General features: G+C 37.4%; 1 non-coding gene across 1 annotated transcript; it reads left to right on the plus strand.

The window, feature by feature from the left end:
• The first annotated feature begins 1,886 nt into the window (after positions 1–1,886).
• Positions 1,887–1,993, plus strand: LOC143635031 (small nucleolar RNA R71). The gene has a single exon (XR_013153986.1). It is a non-coding gene; the product is annotated as a small nucleolar RNA R71 (small nucleolar RNA).
• The last annotated feature ends 17,693 nt before the right edge of the window (positions 1,994–19,686 follow it).

The following is a 19,686-nucleotide window of genomic DNA, read 5'->3' on the forward strand; positions in this document are numbered from 1 at the left end:
AGGGCCTTTTTCTAGAAAGGCGTATTCGAGATGGTTTGGTAGTTCTTTTTAATTCTAAGGCTAGTGGTTCTTCAATTAATGGTTTGAATTTTCATTGCATTCGGTGATTTCATATACTACTTATGATGCTTCTTGATAGCTATCTTTGATAATTTCGTTTTCTAAAATGGGTATGTTGAGTGTTTTGTCTAAGACTTGTGTTTCTAGCAGTTTATCGATGGAGGAATCTCGCATATAGCAACTCACGATGGAATCTATGATGTCGACACAATATAATGTGTCATCATGATGTTGCGGATATTGCATAGATTTTCCTATGTCAAATGTGATTGCCGCATCATTAACCCTGAGAGTGATTTTGCAAGTGCAAACGTCAATAATAGCCTTTGTAGTGGCTAAGAAGCGTCTTCCTAAAATCAGAGGTACACTTTTGTCTTCTTCCATGTCTAGAATTACAAAATCTACTGGGATAACAAACTTGTCAATTTTGACAAGCATGGTTTTCGACAATGCCCCGAGTATATTTAACAGATCGGCCAGCTAATTGAAGGAGCATGCGGGTGGGGTTTGGTTCTACTATCCCTAGTTTTGCAAAAACCGCATAAGGAATTAAATTAATACTAGCTCCTAGGTCAGCCAGGGCATTGCTAACAGACAAATATCCTATAAGACAAGGGATAGTAAAGCTCCCTAGATTAGTCATTTTTGGTGGCAGCTTGTTTCGGAGGACTGCTGAACATTCTTCACTCAGAGTGACATGTGAGAGCTCCTCCAGCTTCCTTTTGTTAGTCATCACTTCTTTGAGAAACTTTGCATATGTCTGCATTTGAGTGATGGCTTCGATAAAAGGAATGTTGATATGGAGTTGTTTGAAGAGTTCTAGAAATTTCCCGTACTAAGCTTCCAATCGTTCCCGCTTCAGCCTTCTTAGGTATGGAATAGGTGGAACATAGGTTCGGACTGGTTCCTTGGGTTGTACGGTGCCCATTGGGATCAGTCTTTCCTGTGTTTTGTCATGGGATTTCTTCTTAACTGGTTCTGAAGTTGGTGAGGCAACAGTGGTTGTGCCGCTTCTGAGTGTAACAGCGTTAGCTGTGGCATTAGGGTTGGTGATTGTGTTGCTTGGAAGGGTGCTGGGTGGTCTTACAGATAATTGTCGGGCAATCTGTCCGATTTGAGTTTCTAGATTCTGTAATGATGCTTGTTGCCCTTTGAGGTCGGCTTCATGTTCTACGAATAATCCGCTAATATCAATAGCTCTTGAGTCGGCCTTCATTTCTGTTTCATTTGTTTTGGTCATCAGTTGAATTAGCATTTCTTCGATCTTTGAGTAGCTCGGGTTTTGATGGCTACTAGCACTTTGATCTTGAAATTGAGGTTTAGGCTGGAAGGATTGATTCATCGGTCTCTTTTCGAATTCAGGTAGAGTTTGAGTGTTACTTCCGTCTTTCCAGCCGAAATTCAGGTGGGTTCTCCATCTTGGATTGTAGTTGTTGCTGAAAGCGTTGTTCTGCTGAGCGATGAAATCGACTTCTTCCATGGCCATGATGACTTGTTTGCAGTCACTTATCTTATGACTTCTTCCAAAAGTGTCATAGGTTAATTTGGTTTTTGATAGCTCGGCTTGAAGTTGTTCGAATTTTTTAGAAAGGGCTTCAAGCTGTACTGTGACAAGAGTGTTGGAATCGACGTGGTGTATCTCTTTATGGGTTGATGTAGATCTTGGTGGGTTGTAAGCGAAACTCTTCTTTGCGGCCTTCTCCAGGACTTTAAATGCTTCGTTAGGTGATTTGGATCCCAGGTCTCCACCAGCGATTTGGTCGATGGCCTGTTTCTTTTGACTGGATTGTGCGTCAAAGAAAATTTGTACTTGCAACCATATGCTCAGTCCATGATGTGGGCATCTTCTCAGAAGACTTTTGTATCTCTCCCATGCTTCATGTAGCGATTCATCATTATCGGTCCGAAATCCAGTAATGCTGTCTCGGTATTTGGCAGTTTTATCAGGCGGAAAATATTTGAGGAGAAACTGTTCAACCATCTGGTCCCAGGTAGTGACGGAACCAGAGGAAAGAGATACTATCCATTTTAAGGCTTGACCTCTTAGAGAGAAAGGAAAGAGTTTGAGTTTGATTTGATCTTCTTAACAGTTTTGAATTTTAAAGGTTCCGCAGATCCGTAGGATTCGAGATATGTGAGAAAGAGGGTCTTCATCGAGGAGACCGTGAAATTGAACTGAATTTTCCACCATGTGAATGGTTCTTGATTTGATTTCGAAATGTTCGGTGATATCGGGTGGAGCCACTCCATTGCCGTAGCCTTCGAGAGTTGGCTTGACATACTGGCTCATGTTAGCTCATTGTTCTGGGCTGCCATCACTTCTACGGTTTGATTTTCTCATGATGTGGTGGCGTCTACTGATTCGTTCTTGATTGCTTCGGTGGTTTCTGCAGTCCGTTTACGTGCTCGTCAACGAAAGAGTCATTCCGGTTCAGAAATTGGAGAAACAATATCGGGCTCAGAAGTATAGGACATACATGGGACTAAATCAAAATTAAAACTAGAGTAACAGTTAGTTAAAGTTACGCTAAAGTTAGGCTAAGCTAAACTACGAGCTAGACTAAGCTATTTTAAATTAGACTAAGGTCTAAATTGATTAAGCTAAAGTAAAGGTGAGGTAAATAAAGGTAAAAATTAGGCTAGCCGTAAAATTATATAGTTTAATAGTTAGTAAAAAAAATTAAGAAAAATTTGTACAATTATAGACAATGATTAAAATTAAACTTGGATCGTTCTTAGAAACGTTCCGTGTCCCCGGCAACTGCGCCAAAAACTTGATGTGTGATGTGCGTTGCAGTTAAATATTAATAGATGGAATGATTTGCTTTTGCACAAGATCGTGTTTTAAATTTATAAAAGTGATTTTTATAAAGACTAAACACACACAAAATAGGCAAGTGTACCTATCGTATATGTAGAATAATATTGGTAAGAACCAAGTATCGATCCGTAGACACAAATGTTTCTAATAATAAATCGTTGTTTTACTTTAATCGGAGGTTTTAATCATTTTGGGGTTAATTTTTTCGAACTTTTTATAAAATATAAATACTTATATATATAATATAGGTGACCAAGACGAGAGATTCTAAACGAGTATTTCAATTACATGAAGTTACCATCTAAGATCAAGAATCCACTCCATTTTAGCATTGATACTTAATATTCAAACATGTGGTAAACTTGCCGTAGCAATATATGATAGATAGCTCCTTAAGCCTTAAGTGAGCATCTTTGGCACTAGGGAGGTAACATGCGCATTTTAAAGTCGACCCTTTCCTAATGTCATGCCACCTCCAGAATGTCAATTTAAGTTGGCAAGTAGTTTCGTAAAGTAGAAAGATTAGGATTGACTTCGATTTCTCAAATACCAATTCTAACAACTTCGGGTGGTTGTAGTTGAGTCACACAACCTCCCATTGGTTGATTTATGTAGGTTATAATTATACATTCCGTTAACATATGATTTCTTAAACTAGCATGATATCCTAAGCAAAGCCATTTTCGGATTACGAAGACTTAGAGAAATACATCATAACTTATATCTCATAATTTTTAAGTACAATATAAGGATCCATGTTTTGATAATGTATCAAAGTATTTCTATCTTTCAAGAACATGAATCGATCATGAACGATTGCCAATATAATTGGCAATCACCAACTTTGAATTAGTATTTTAAGATGGTGAAACATTTCTCATCAAAAGATAATTGTGAGATAACCATGTACTTTAATAGACTACACCACATGTTTTAAATAATCATCAAGTAAAACAAAGCGTCTTCATAGATTTTAGATGGTAAATGGAGTTTAGCTCATAATGAGCATGGTGATTAACATTAGGATGGATGATAAACACATGATCAAACTAGAAAAATCTAACCAAATGTAGATGAATCTTCCTTCTTAATGATGATGATGATGGTTGATGGTCATAACCTCCAAACCTTCAAACTTTTCACTAGATCTTCAATGAGAGTGTTAGTGTGTGTTTTTATAAGTGAAAACCGGATAGAACTCTTTTCAAGGCACACTTCTCAAATGACACAAGAGCCTCTATTTATAGGCTGTTTGGAGATAGAAGCACGTCCCCGTGCTTTATTAAGCACGACCTCGTGTCTACGTGTCCCAGTTGCATGTTGTCAGATAGTACATGATGACTCACCACGGCCCCGTGCTTCCTGAGGCACGGCCCCGTGAATTTTTATGACATGTGCCAATTTCATTTTTGTCTTTTCTTGTAGACGACCATGGCCCCGTGGTTGAGAAGCACGGTCCCGTGCTTTTGTTCCTACTTTTTGTCTTTTCTTGTAGATTTTTGTCTTTTCTGGTGTTCAGAAGCATGGGGCGTGTTTCTTGAGGCATGGGGGCGTGTTTCTTATTTTTCTTGTGTTTTCTTTTGTTTTTCTTCGTCGTTTCACTTGTTTCTTCGTTTGGGGCTTAGTTTCACCTGAAATTACATTTTATTATGATAAGTAGCCTTTTGTGCTATGTTATTTAATAGAAATTGCAGTTTTTAGAGATTATTTGATTCTAAAAAGATGTATATTTTTATGTACATCACAAACCGCCAACATACTTCTCAATCGCCTGTTCGAGTGGAGTGTCCAAGTAAGGAACCAAGAGACTAAGCTCATGAAAGCGGTTGGAGTAGGCGGAGTTGTCACCACTCTCTTGCTTAAGTTCCCAAAATTCGCATTCGAGTTTTTGGATTTCATGTTTTGGCAAAATTTATTCATCATGACTTCCTTGAGCTTGGTCCATGAGTAGGCCATAACTACTTCCGTCCCAATTTGTGAACATTTCGCTATTCCACCAAGTGCAGGCGGTTCCCTATAACATGCTTGAGGTGTACGTAGTTTTCTTGGATTCGGGGCATTCACAAAGATTGAAAACACTTTCCATCTTTTCGAACCATTGCAACAAGGTAGTGGCACAGTTTTTGCCAAAAAACTGAGATGGGTTGGCACCGGTGAAATTTTTCAAGGCGAACGGTGCGGGGTTAGGTGTGGTTTGAGTAAAGGTGGGTTGGGTGGCTTGAATTTGAGTTATCAGACCGGGAATCACAGCGGCGATTTCTCTAGCAGTCATAGCGGCCATCCGATGACCAGAGTTGGGCTTGCGAGTGTGGCGTCGAAGAGTAGACATTCTAAAATAATAATAGAGAAATGATATAAGTTTTGGGTAATTGACATAAGTATGAGGATGATATGTAAACATGGAGTGTTAATGATTGTGTGTCCTATAATTATGAGGATTGGGATGTTAGAAATTTTTTTTCCTTTTGTTAGTAAATCAAGTAATTAAATAAAATGTTAAGTCTCTGAAATTTGAAAATAATGTGTTAGGATTTAAAAATGGAAAAACATGCATGAACCACTACGACTAGTTGTCCCAACATTAAGTCTTAAAAATCATGGTAAAGTGGGGAGCTGAACATGTGCACGAAATCATCGTGTTTTACACGTTTTGTCCCAAATATCGTAATAATAACAATAACAACTAAACAATGAGGCAATCGGGATGTTGAAAACATTAGTCCACGTATCACCGTTGCTCTTATGCTTCCAAAAAAAATATGAGGAGGCAACCGGAACGCTTGCGTTCGACAACTTAAAGTTGTTGACATGTATAACACGGTTCGTTGGCCTAGAAGACGAACACTACAATTCAATCATCCCAGGTAAGTAAATCACTTTTGATTCTTGGAATCTTTTTGTTAAATGATTGTTTCATAGTGTTTCGCCCCTAATGTGGCAACAAACCCGTTATAGAGTCAAGCTTTAAGGAGATTATAACGGGATACAAACTAAGTTTGTGATCCATAAAAATTATCATAAAAACCTACTTTTTTTTTGTAAGGTAAGGATACCTTGGAATACTATGAGAGTGTGTGCATGTGTATATTTTTGGAATTAAATGAAATAAATAAGAAAATAAATATATAAGTGTAATGAACAATCAAGTAGGGTAACACGTATAAGGACCCTAAAGCAAAACTATACTAGGCCGTTACGTCTAACCGCCTATCCTATAGTCTTGGTTCTCATACCAATATGTCGCACCGCCACAAAAGGCGGCGGAACATGCCGGGGTGCAACGTATTGCCCATGAACACAAGACACTATTAACATGATAATATTCAAACAACTCATTAATTTCATTCAATCACCAAAATTACACATCTTGTTCATACAAATAACACCAAATATAAGAATTTAATTATTCATTCTTCTAATAACCTAAACGGTCTCAAATAAGATAGCATCTTCGAACTCCAATCAACCAATGATCAAACCTGTAACAATGCATAAATTAATATTTGTCAACACGAATGTTGGTGAGCAATTTCATTGTTTTGAGTATATATAATATGAGGCAAAATCCACAACTCGTATATGAAACTATAAATAAAAGCAACAATTGTGGTATATAAATCATAAATAAATGAGGATCCTTTCTAATCGGTAACAACCGACATACTCGGATAATGAGGCCCTATTCTATTAGCACAAGGCTAAAGTAGTTAGGGGTGCATATGATCATACTTATTGAGGCTCTGCAACAACATAAAATTAAACACTCGTGCACGTAAAGCATATGAAACATATAACACTCACTAGAGGAAGTATTCTAAGTATCATACACCTTAGAGTTTGTGGTTTGAGGATAGAGTGTTATAAATCTTTCTTGTTTTGAATAAGTATGCATGTTACCCCCAAAGTATAAAAAGAAAACAGGGGATAAAATGTACTCACATGAAATAAGAAACTTGGAAGATTAGTTTGTGATAAAATGGAAAGGTAAGTTCAACGAGCAAGACCTAGATTAAAGAGGGTCTTGAGTTAGTAGATGGACTTAAAAGCTTTAAAGTAAAATGATTTGACAAGTAAAATAAATAATTAATGTTTGAGAGTTAAAGTGTAAATATATAAGGATTAAAGTAATGGTTTTAGAAAGGTAAGTTTACTCGAAATCGGGTCTCGGTATTCTATTCATTAGTTTTACTTAACCTTTGTTAAGTAAATATTTGGGTATAATTATGCTACTGTAAGACCCTTTGTTAAATAGATACTAAGACGATATTTTACGAGTGTTCGGATTTGTCGGTTCGAGTCTTGATAACTTGTCAAGCCTGAAGTCGAGATTCCAAAGTGATAAATGTTATGAGATAACTCAATGAAATCAAAAGAAGCTTAACCAAGTTTGTAGTTCTATTAAGAAGAACCTTAATTTCCGTTAAGCGGGTGTTTGGCTTTGTTGGTCCAAACTTGTTATAAGATCAAGTTGGATCCAACATACCAAGTGTTTGGAGAAAATAATTAAACTTAGTTTATAATATAGTTTTAGAGAAAAATGCGAGATTCGGTGGCCCAAAACACAACTAGTGTGTCTTAAGCGAGTGAACTCAGTTTAGTTCGGTCTTGGTTCGGTCCTTGACTCGGAATAAGACCGAGGATGGTTACCACATACCCAATACCATAGAACTTATTAAAAAGGAACTTAGAAATTATAATACACAAATCTTACATGTAACATATTAATATATCATTTTAAATAAAAAAACATTTAAACGAGAGTTCGGTCTTGGTTCGGTCATTGACTCGGAATAAGACCGAGGATGGTTACCACATACCCAATACCATATAACTTATTAAATAAACTTAGTTATGATAATACTCAAGTCTTACATACAATATGTTAACAATAAAGTATTTAAACAAAAGTTCGGTTTTCATTCGGCTCTTGACTCGAGATGAAACCGAGGATGGTTGTCACATACCCAATACCATAGAACTCGTTAAAATTATCTGGAAACTAAAATAAATAGAACTAAACATTAACATTAATAATAAGCTTAAAGAAAATTTAAAGTGTTAACAAGGACTATAATAGTCCTCCATGAAGCCTTGCCTAGCAATACAACTAAACCGACCATGGCCGGTGAAGGGAAAGCCAAGGAAACAAGGGGAGTTTGTTTTAAACAAGCTATAATAACAAGCTTTATTTAACAATTATTATTTACAAACAAAGATTATAAGTAGTTTGACATTGAGAAGTCAAACTATCAAGAGTTTGAAGAAAGAATACTTAGATCTTGATTGGGGAGAATGAGCAAACCCAAATGCAATGCATTGGTCTTGTTTATATAGGGAAAGAGTGAAGGGTTGGTCATAATGTCTCTTTTAAGAGTTACATGCTTTTGTTATTGGACAATTTTAGTCCCTTAAGTTTGTTTTAACTCATTTTTAGCCAAAAAGGGTGTTTTAACGTACCAAAAGAGATGATTTCTTGACCCGACAATTGTGTAACATAAATGAACATAAAACCAAATATTTTATTAATAATGAAATATTCTAAAGACCAAAACGGGTCGGGTTTTCGATACAAAAACAAATGCAATTTAAACAAAAAATGATGAGTGTCACAAGACTTTGACCCTTCACCTAATCAATTTTTTTCTTCTTAGTTTTAGTTATTAAATAAGATTGAATGATGAAGAATGAAGGGATGAACCATTACTGTATTGAGTGGTGAGATAGATTAATGGAGGAAAAAATGAGTTGGTGCATACATAACAAATAAAGGAGAGTGATTAAAATAAACCATAATACATGGTCTAATGGCAATGTTAAGGTATAATAGGGTTGTAAACATATTATACACTTTATGGTACACAAGGTTTTATAAATAACAAAGTAGGGATGACTTGCAAGGCAATGTGAAGATACAATATGGTTGTGAACATATTATAAATTTTATGGTATATATATATATGTAGGGGAAAATTAATGTACAAATGAAATTAACGTGCTAATTATGAGAATCAAGTAGATTAATTATATATACAAGTAGAGTAATTATGTAATTATATCATAGAGTAATTAATTACTCTATGATTTAATTATATAATTACTTTACTTGTATATATAATTACTCTACTTTATTCTCACAATTATTACTCTATGATATAATTACATAATTACTCTACTTGTATATATAATTAATCTACTTGATTCTCATAATTAGTACGTTAATTTCATTTGTATTTGATCCAAACCCTATATATATGTATATTAAAAAAATTAAATTGCTGAGGGTATTTTATTTTCTTTTTTCACAATTACCATGGCTCTTACAAGTAATTTATTAAAGCCAAGTTATGATTTCAATAACTAACGATTTTAAAGCCTGATGTAGCGAATATTTTTAAATCATAGTAATACATAGGTTAATTGCCCATTGTAAATATAGTTAACAACGATTGAAGGCCCGTTGTAAATAATTAGTAAACACTGGTTATGACTCATTTAAATAGTGATTAATATCTTAACAACTATTAAACCGGTCTTTCAACCATAATAGATTAAAGACCCTATCTTTTGTAACACTTTATTAATTAAACCGATTTTGTGACCGTTAACCGTGATAAAAAGCCACTCTCCAACCTCTGGATTTTGGTTTTGTCATATGATTTGGCCTTACAATGTAGAATTAAATATTCAAGCTCAAATACACATATGTCTTGATCTTGACATTAGTACATATATGATCTGTAGGAGGCATAATACACTTATGCTGACCACGGGACACGTAAGTGTCCTTGGATTAGTTTGTACATCTGTTTAGTCCACATGAATTAGATATATAGTGGCTACATAAATCTGGACTAGGAGAAGATCATCACCAACAGTTTTATAAAATAAAGTGCTGTCAACTGTCCCTCTTTTGAAGCCGTTATCAGTCAAATGGTCGGCAAGCGTGCCATACCAAGCTCTCGGGGCTTGATGTAGACCATACAGAGCCTTGTTTAATCGGTAAACACGGTCCGGATACTCAGGATCTTCAAAACCATGTGGTTGTTGGACAAACACCTCTTCGTGTAGTTCACCGTTGAGAAAAGCACTCTTAACATCCATTTGGTAGACCTTGATATTCTTATAAGCTGCATATGCCAGGAAGATTCGAATCGACTCTAATCTTGCAACTGGAGCATATACCTCTGTGTAATCAATTCCCTCCTGCTGATGAAACCCCTGCGCCACTAGACGTGCCTTGTTTCTGACAATCACACCTCGATCGTCTTTCTTACACTTATATACCCACTTAGTCGGAATCGCTTTCTTGACTCTAGCAGGCTTGTCTATTAAATCCCAAACACCCAAACGTGAAAATTGTTGTAATTCCTCTTGCATAGCTTCTACCCAAGAAGGATCTTCAAGTGCCTTAAGAGTTGTCTTTGGCTCAACATGAGATAGAAAGCAAGTGAATTTAGCAAGATTCACAATTCCCGATGAATGTAAATCAGTGTAAACACACAATATGTTACTATCACTTGACGAAGCAACTTGATGACGTGTACGAACTCCCACATCAAGTTCTCCAATGATGTTTTCCTGTGGATGATATCCATGAATCCGAAGAGTGGGATTTTCAGGAACAACAACATTATCAAATAAGTTAGTATAATGTTCACCAAGTTCAGGAGATGAAACAGTATCACTGTCAAGGTTAATAACTTGATCATCATCAGAAGAAGTGGAAACATTATCGATAGCCTCTGGAGAAGCAACTTAAGGTTCCTGAGTTGGAGCATCAGGTTGAGCTGCAACATCATTAGAACTTGAAAATCGGGGAATTGCCAAATGATCTTCAAAGTATGCTCGAACCAGGTCTTCGTCAATGTGTTCAGTTGATGGAGTAAATGAATTAAATAAACTATCGTAGTCAAACATCCAATCGGGACCTTTTCCTTGAGAAGGATTTGTGTACTTTTGACAGTCCACATGATACCATTCTTCAACACAACCGGATGTAAAGTTGAATACCCTTTTCTTTAGAGATGCATATCCCAAGAAATACCCTTCGATAGCTTTTTCTTCAAATTTATCCGCCTCCTTCTTCAACATAGTACACGGACACCCAAAAGGTTCCAAATACTTTAAGTTAGGTTTTCGATTATTCAATAACTCATAGCTTGTCTTTTTGAGTCTTTTAACTATTAGAACCCGATTAAGAGTATAGCAAACTGTATTCACCGCCTCATTCCAGAATTGGACGGGAAGCTTAGAATCAGCGAGCATTGTACGTGCAGCTTCAATCAAGGTTCGATTCTTTCGTTCGGAAACACCATTTTGTTGAGGTACATAAGGTGCACTGTATTCTCGATGAATTCCTTTTTGAACACAAAAGAAATCCAATACAGTGTTTTTGAATTCTGTACCATTATCACTTCGAATTCTCCTCACTTTTTGTTTGTACAGTGACTCGATCTTGGTGATAAGATTTTGTACCAGAACCGGTGTTTGATCTTTCGAACTCATAAATAACACCCATGAGTATCGCGAATAATCATCAATCACCACAAGACAATACCAATCCCCAGAAATACTCGCACGATTCACAGGACCAAACAAATCCATATGAAGTCGTTCAAGAGGGGTATTAATGGAATTCAATAATTTAGAAGGATGTGTCTTCTTCTTCTGCTTGCCCTTTTTACATGCAACGCAGTGATCGGATAATTTAAAATTCTTCAACGAGACACCTTCCACTAAATCATTAGTCATCAAATAATTCATCTTTCTCACATGTATGTGACCCATTCTACAATGCCATAGAATCGAGTCTTTCTCGATTTCCTTCGAGACAAAACATGTTTCGATTGATGTGGATATCTTAGAGCTCATGTTCAAGACATAAATATTACGGATCTAGCCGCTAATACGATACATCGATTATGTACAAGATCTAAACGTTAAATTATTACTTTCTTGATAAATATGGATGAATACATTATGGTGGATGGAAATAACTTATGGAGAGCATAATTTAGATCTAAATCTCTCTCTAAATATGTACACCTACAAATGAGCATGGATATGCGTATTTATAGGCCAAAGCACCAGTTCGTTAACTTATGTCTAATTCGTTATATCTTCATAGACGAATTAGACTCCATTCATTATGATTCCATAACGAATGATGATAACTTAACAAACCAGCCTCCATTCGTTATATTACATAACGAATGAGCTTATAAACTTAACGAACTAGCCTAGATTACTAACGAATGGACTCATTCGCTATACAATCCATAGCGAATGGCCATTTAACAGTAAATAAACAATCTAAGCTATGTATACATTATTCGAATGCTATGGACAACAATTTCGTGCACTAACAAGAATTAAACTATATTGGCATTTGGTTTTGACTTTTTTGTTACGTAGAGGCATCATTTCTTAAACATATTTTTTTGTCCGTTTCTTTTAATTATTTTGTGTTTTTTTCAATTTAAATACGTTAATATAAATAAGAGTTTTGGTTCTGTAAGTACATAATTGAGTCATTGGTGGCAAATGTTAATATAAATAAGAGTCCGGCGGCACCTTATTGGTGAAGATATTTTTTTCATTATGTTTTAGTTTCGATTTGTATCAAACGTAAAAAAAATAACAAATGCCAAATTTGTTTTGTATAATTTTTATTGTTTTGTTTTAGTTCCAACACCGTAACGAATGTGGAGAAAAATGACTGAATTCGCGTAGCCTCACGCATTTTGTATTAGTTCCGGCACCGTAACAAGCATGTCGAAAACATATCAAATTTGCGTAGACTCGACGCCTCATCTCCCGGGATCGACAACGGTCGAATTTTACCAATGATCGAGTTTACCAACCGACACCACCCCATCGTTCCACCTCAATTGTCATTTTTTTGTTTTACTTTCGACACAATAATGCACGTAATTGAAACCGACCTAATTCACGATGACTTACCGCCTCAACATTTGGGTTTTACAAACCTGGCTCAGCGCAACGCGCCGGGTAAATCCTTAGTTAAGAAAATAAGATCAATTAGATATAATACCGTATATTACTCTAACCATCTTTGACCTAACTTCAAGTTTACCATCTAACGTTGTTTATAATTCAATTAAACTCGCTTACACCTTTCTCATATCAGCGACAATCTAACCCCCCATATTCAATTGCATTCTAATCAAACGCTCATGCTCGTTTCTGACCTCCTCACCGCCGGCGACTGTTGCTTCTGTTCACCCACTTCCGTTAATCCATTGAGGTAATTGAACACATGAATATGATCGCGTTATGATGCAGATCAAAAGCCACAATATTGTTTTGATTAATTTTAACGAGTTTGACCGATTTGATTTTGGGTTCTTAGTGTGGGTGTGCGTATTGTTTAACTTGTTTTGTTTATATCGATATTTAATCAAACGAGCACTCACTTCAGTTGGTTTGTCTTTAAACGTTAAGATCTAATGGCCGGGGGGACGCGGGTTCGAACCCCACAGCCTGTATTTTGTTTACATTTTTTTTCATTCTAATACATATATCATATTGATAAGATATTTATAAAAACCGACATATTAACTAATTACTTTTCCGGAGCTCGGTAAACCACATATATATAACGTATAAGAGTTGTTAACAATTGCTAAAGTTTTTATAACATAAACATTAATAAGGTTTATTATATTAAAAAGGTGTTTATAATAAAGAATCTAAAAAGAGTTTAAGTCTAAAATGCATATATCTAATTTTAAACTTTTTAAATTATATAGTTTAAGTATTTTGTAAAAGATCATATTATTATTATTATTATTATTATTAGTATTATTATTTAGTAATCACTTATTATGTGCGATACTAATATAAAAGAAATATTTATTAATATTAAACATATATTAAACGTATTCTTAGATTGAGAAAACAAATTTCTTTATATAATCTATAAAATCTTTATAAGTATTTAATCGAGCATTTTTAGGTGTTTATTATAATTATTATTTATTTTTTTTGATGATAAGATTTTGATAATAAAATTTATAATAAATCTAAGTAATAAAAAACTTTTGTAAAGATCACATTTGATCATTAAACCGAACTTTTCTCTAGTTTTTGATTCTTTATTTAATCCGTATTTATTCCGTAATTATTTGTTACTCAGGATTCTCGTCGGTATTTTCACGAAGCACGTGATTTCCACGAATCATCATTTTAATACTTCTCTTTTCTCGTCTATCGAGGTGAGTACCACATTACCCTATTTTTCTTGTTTTTCACGTTTTGGGGACATATGCCTAAATTATATTTCTTATATATACTTATGCACAAAACTGCAAGTATTGTCTTATGTGTTAACAACTTATACCTTACTTGTTTATGTGCTTAGTTGCTTTGTATGCTTCCGCATTCGCAGAGGTCCAACATAATCTCAGTCTAGTATGATCATACGCCAGTCGTTATAGCCTTTGTGCTTCTCGACATCTCAGTTATACTTGCTCATTTGGTTAATTTGTTATTCTCATATGACTTGTTGCAACTACTTATTTTTGTATGTATTATATGTACATTTAAACTAGTGTGTTGCTCACTCAACATGTGTTGTTGACAAAATTCTATTTTATATGCATATGCAGGTTATCGTAGGAATTTAATGCAGGTTGGTGAAGACTTAGTGAAGAATTATGTTAGAAAATAATTAATCAAGATCATTGGTGATATAAGTTGTACTGTTATATGATTTTGTCTTATGTAGTTGTTTGTATTTGATTTATTTGAAAACTTAATTTAATTAATAGATATTTTCATTTAAATAATGTTGCCTGATAGTAACCTCGAGAGCTATGACAATCATTTCGCGCACCGGCATTTCCGCCGTAGGTTGGGTGTGACACAATATACGTATTCCATTAAAAGACATAGACCCCTTTTGGAGGAAGCTCGATTTCAGTCCGTCGTTTGTTCGATACGAAGAACCAGACTATGAAGCGGAACTGGAAGGTGTGAAAAAACAAGTTCTAGGACTAAGCAACCGAATGCAAATAAAAAAGTCTACTCTCAAAGATAATGTATTTTATTCTTGGGAAATCAAACAAGGAGGAGCCTGAGAAACAAGAGGACCCTCAGGGGCGTCCAAATCTAAACCAGCAAACCAAAAAAAGAGAAACCCATAGACAGAGCTCATACTCCCCGAAACCTAACTATTACATAAAAAAATCTGGATAAAACTTGCGCATCTATTCCACAGCTACCCATGTAGCGTCCGATCCCTTGCGATTCTTCCGTGTCATTTTCACTAGGGGTATAACCTTGTGTCAGAGTTGCTTGTTCTTGCGATCAACTATCTTGATTGGTTGCTCAATGTAATTCAAGTGTTCATCAACCTCAATGTCCATTAATGGCACGTGAGACGTGTCATCTGCTAAACACTTCCTTAGATGAGAAACATGGAAGGTTGAATGAATTCCTTCTAAAACACCGGGTAAATCCAGCTTATAAGCTACTTCACCCACACGATCTAAAACCTTAAACGGTCCAATGTACCTCGGACTCAACTTTACCCTCTTCCTAAAACGTGTAATTCCTTTCCAAGGCGAGACCTTAAGCAAAACTTTTTCACCAACGTTAAACTCAATCGGTCATCGCCGCTTATCAGCATATGACTTCTGTCGGTCTTGAGCAGCTTTAATTCTCGCTTTGATCTGATCGAACTTTGAGGAGGTTTCTTACAAAACCTCTAGGCTTACAATCTCCTTCTGACCAATCTCTCCCCAGCATATTGGAGTTCTGCAACGTCTTCCATACAACATCTCGAACAGTGGCATACCAATACTTGAATGGTAGCTGTTGTTATAAGAGAACTCTGCCAGATGCAGATGATCGTCCCAACTTCCTCCAAAGTCTAAAACACAAGCACGTAGCATATCCTCAAGGGTTTGGATCGTCCTTTCAGACTGCCCATCTGTTTGAGGATGATACGTTGTACTAATGTTCAATATTGTACCCATGGCTTCATGGAACTTCTTCCAAAACCTCGAAGTAAAGCAAGTATCTCTATCAGACACTATAGATAACGGTACTCCATGCTTGGACACAACCTCCTTTATGAACAAGCTTGCTAATTTTTCTGACGAGATAGCCTCTCGTATAGGCAGAAAGTGAGCACTCTTTGTCAAACGGTCCACTATCACCCAGATGGTATCATGATGCTTAGCTGTACGAGGTAGCTTATTTATGAAATCCATGGTTATGTGTTCCCATTTCCATTCTGGTATATCCAAAGGTTGCATCCTCCCATAAGGCTTCTGATACTCTGCCTTGACTTGTAAACAAGTTAAGCACTTACTGACATAATCTACTACATCATTCTTCATTCCCGGCCACCAATAATCTCTTTTTAAATCTTGGCACATCTTAGTAGCTCCTGGGTGAATCGAATATCTTGACTTATGAGCTTCATCTAAGATTCGACCTCTGAGATCTCCATGGCGTGGAATCCACATACGGTCAAACCTAGTCTTAACACCATGCATGTTTTCCATCAACTCGTATTGCTGACCAAAAATCCTTTCTTTCTTCACTAGTCCTTCATCTACCAGGACTTCTGACTGCAGTTTGATGATTTCTTCAAAAAGACTTGAATTCATAATCAGCTGATATGACTTTACTATTGCAATAACTTCCTCATTCTTACGGCTTAGCGCATCAGCGACCACATTAGATTTACCAGGGTAGTACTTAATATCGCAGTCGTAATCCTTTATCAACTCCAACCATCTTCTATGTCTCACGTTCAATTCTTTCTGCTCGAAGAAGTACTTTAAACTCTTATGATATGTGTAAATGGTACACTTAGTACCATACAGATAATGTCTCCATATCTTGAGAGCATGCACTACTGCTGCTAGCTCTAAATCATGCGTCGGATAAGTACTCTCATGGACTTTCAACTGTCTAGACGCGTAAGCTATCACCTTTCCTCGTTGCATCAACACACAACCTAACCCACGATGCGAAGCATCAGTGCAAACAACCAAATCCTCATCACCATCGGGTAAAGAAAGGATTGGAGCTTGCGTGAGTCTCTTCTTTAACTCCTGAAAAGCCTCTTCTTGAAACTTACCCCAACTGAATACTATCGACTTTAGGGTCATACCGGTCAACGGTGCGGCTATCTTGGAGAAACCTTCGATGAATCTCCTATAGTAGTCTGCTAACCCTAGGAATCTTCGTATATCAGTCGGATTCTGTGGATTCTTCCAATTCGTTATAGCTTCAATCTTATATGGGTCCACGGTAATCCTTTCAGGATTGATCACGTGACCTAGGAATTGCACTTCTCGCAACCAAAATGCGCACTTTGAAAACTTAGCATACAACTTCTCTTTCTTCAAAGTCTCCAATACTTCTCTCAGATGCTCGGCATGATCAGACTCACTCTTTGAATAGATTAGTATATCATCGATGAAGACGATAACTGACTTATCCAACATCGGCCGACACACCCTATTCATCATATCCATAAATGCTGCAGGAGCATTTGTTAGACCGAATGACATCACGAGAAACTCGTAGTGTCCATACCGTGTTCGGAACGCTGTCTTAGGGATGTCTGCCTCTTTCACCTTCAGCTGATGATAGCCTGATCTGAGATCTATTCGTGAAAACCAACTTGAACCTTGCAGTTGGTTAAACAGATCATCAATCCTAGGCAAAGGATATCTATTCTTTACCGTAAGATTGTTCAACTCGCGATAGTCTATGCACATTCTCATACTTCCATCCTTCTTCTTCACGAACAACACTGGCGCACCCCAAGGAGAAACACTTGGTCTTATGAAACCTTTGTCGAGGATTTCTTGCAGTTAGGACATCAATTCTTTCATCTCAGACGGCGCTAGACGGTAAGGGGCTTTCGCAATGGGCTGGGCTCCTGGTACTAAGTCGATCTGGAATTCTATCTCACGTTCTGGTGGCAACCCCGGAAGATCCTCAGGGAATACTTCTGGGTAATCGCGCACTATAGGAACATCTTTCGTTTCTTTCGTCTCGGCCGTAGCATTGACAACATACGCCAGGTAGGCACCGCACCCTCACCTTAAAAAACCTTCGGCTTTTATCATTGAAATGACGTTAAACCCCGAACTTTCCTTATCACCATAAACCGTCAACGCACTACCGTCCAATGACTTCAAATTTATTATCCTACTCTTACATACTATCTGAGCTTCGTATTCAGACAACCAATCCATCCCCAAAACTACATCGAACCCTCCTAAGGTCATAACATACAAAGTAACAGGGAACTCATGTCCCTCTAATTCTATCTTACAATTACCATTTTCATTACTTTCACGGAGGTGTCACTAGCGGTTTCTACTATGAAGGTTTCAGATACTCGGCAACATTTCATTTTAGCTAGTTTACTAAATGTCGCAGCTACAAAACTTCTATTCGCACCCGAATCAAATAATACTGAAGCAGAAATACCGTTTACTAAGAACGTACCGGTCACAACAACAGGAATCTGTTTAGCTTGTTCCTGGGTCAGCATGTAGGCCCTAGTCCTCGGCCTCGCTTGATCAGCATCTTTCTTCCCACTACCTCCAGCTTCCCCTTCCGTGCATTCCCTAGCAAAATGACCTGTCTTACCGCATTTATAGCATGCGGGTTTTGCATTGCATTCATTAGCATAATGCCCCATCTTCCCACACTTATAGCAGGCATTTGTCCCCATCCTGCACTCTCCACCATGAACCTTTCCACATTTGTGGCACACGTCCGAACCAGTGCCCCACTTGCACTCGCCACCGTGTACCTTCCTACATGTCTTGCATTTCTTTCTCCCCCACACCTTTTGCTTCTTGTCCCTCGGGTTCCATAACTGAGTACCAGGTCGTTTGGCAGGAGCGACCCACTTCTTCTCTTTCTTATCTTCCATAACCGCCTCATCTGTCAAGTCCTCATAAACCGTTTCTACGAGCCCCACGGCAGAATCAAAAGTACCCGGTCTACCAGCCTTGACCAAGACGCGAACATTCTGTGGCAGTCCCCTAAGGTAGCATTTGATCCGCTTGGCCTCGGTGTTCACCATGTCTAGCACCAACCTTGACAGACAGTTGAATTCAGTGAGGTATTCGCGGTGCGTTATCTTACCCGCCTTCAGACTCAAGAACTTCATCTCAACCTTCTCTACCTCTGCATCAGCACAGAATCATTTCATCACTAACTCCTTCAGATCGTCCCATCTCAAGGCCTTGATCTCTTCTCGACTCTTCCTTTGCTCAACTGTCTCCCACCAGTACATCGCCTCCTCACCGAATGACTGGGTAGCATACCCCACAGCTTGGTTGGGATGGCATTCGCTAATTCGGATAAATTTGTCCATAGCGATTATCCATTGGAGAGTAGCGATTGCGTCTCCCAATCCAGTTAGCTTTGGTGGATCACAGCCTTTGAAAGACTTATAGTTGCATCCACCACGGCCCCTTTTCCTATCATTAACCTTTACCGACTAAACCACACTTGATTCCTCCTTCTCCTCCTCATCATCCTTCTTACTCTTTTCCCCCAACTTCTCAGCAGACTTTTCAGGGTTCCAGTTCTTCGCAGCAGCTGCTACCACCTGAGCAATGGCAGCTTGAACGGCAGGGTCAAGTTGATACCCTTCGTTGTTACTCGGATTACCACCGGCTGCACTTCCTTCGCCTTCATTGTTAGTAGCGGCCTCTACTGACGGTTCTCGGGCAACACGTAGCCTACCACGACGTCCTGTACGCACTCCTTTTCCAGCAGCTTTTTTAGCTCCAGCC

This window comes from Bidens hawaiensis, unplaced genomic scaffold (genome assembly GCF_021521415.1).
Source record: "Bidens hawaiensis isolate Kalapana, Puna unplaced genomic scaffold, B.hawaiensis_p1.1 tig00007388_1, whole genome shotgun sequence".
NCBI classification, from domain to species: Eukaryota; Viridiplantae; Streptophyta; class Magnoliopsida; order Asterales; family Asteraceae; genus Bidens; species Bidens hawaiensis.